We start from the raw sequence: 1,223 nt of genomic DNA, 5'->3' as shown, positions 1-1,223 counted from the left end.
AAAAAAAAAAAAAAAAAAAAAAAAAAAAAGGCTTATAGGAATATCAGTTTACTTGTCAGCTAGTGACAAGGGTTTTGGGTATAATAATACATAAAGGAAATGAGCAAAGACTTTCACCGGGCAAAAAGATCCCCGTTGAGGATTTGAGCTTCACAGTTGCAGAAGGTTCCTTCTACAAAGGATGGATTTGGACCACATGGAGAAGTGATGTCCCTTGCTCTTTGAAATGTAAGAAAGATTCCCAGGTGTTCGTGCGTGGGAAGACATCTGTTACTATTCGCAGGAGGAGAGGTGTTTGCTGGGATGTAACGGAGGTAGAGAAGGTGGAATTGCCTTGGCTAGTTAGAAACACTGAGTCTGCCACAGGACTGAAAAATCCACTGAGACTTACAAACCCAACAAGGCATAATTTCACCCATAGGCAACAAGCGTTAGGTAGCTAACTGAAGCAGAGTCTCAGAGGGAGGTACAGCAGCTTATCAGAGCTCAGATACATATCAATTGTGTTTGGGTCCAATGATCTAAAATTTGAAACCTAAAGTTTTTAGAAAGAGAAAATAAATTTAAAATGTAATTTCTTTCAGCAAAAGCTTGTTAGTTGGTTATCGAGAAGTCAGGCAAATGCAGATTGGTTCTGTGTGTCTCTGATATTCTCATCAGTCTCAAGTCACGTGTAGTTAAGAAAACACCCAAGCTATCCATGTCTACCATAGTTCCCATGGTATTTCTATTCACCCTCCCACCCCCTCATATCTCTCTCCTTGGACTGCACCCTGCATCACCTACTCATTTGTATGTGGTTTCATTTGCCTATAGCGGCAGCCTGTTTTAAGATCCCTGTTGGAGACTGAGACTAAACTGAATGAAGCAGCTTAAAATAATGGTGTTAGTTCGAGTACAGGTTTTTCCATCGTTGTATTTAGTTACCATTCAGAGTTGTTGGTGGTTCTATTTTCTTCCTAATTAAAATGCATTCAGGACAAGTGACACTGAAAGGATTTGACCAGATTCACTTTGGAAGTTTTCTGTTGAAGACCCTCAAAAGACGTTCTAAATGTTGAATGTGCATTCAAGGGGTTCTTTGATCAGTATTTTGTTCCTTTGCCTTGTAGTCCATTGGAATGCCTGTAGCATAGATGTTGGGATGTTTCCCCATGCTTCCTCAGCTTATGGATACAAATGGGTATCACAGTGAGCACAAGAATACTTTCTGCCTCTTTCCC

The sequence above is a fragment of the Lipotes vexillifer genome, unplaced genomic scaffold (assembly GCF_000442215.2).
Source record: "Lipotes vexillifer unplaced genomic scaffold, Lipotes_vexillifer_v1.1 scaffold310, whole genome shotgun sequence".
Taxonomy (NCBI): domain Eukaryota; kingdom Metazoa; phylum Chordata; class Mammalia; order Artiodactyla; family Lipotidae; genus Lipotes; species Lipotes vexillifer.
The sequence above is the reverse complement of the archived record's forward strand: the minus strand, read 5'-3'. Positions refer to the sequence as shown.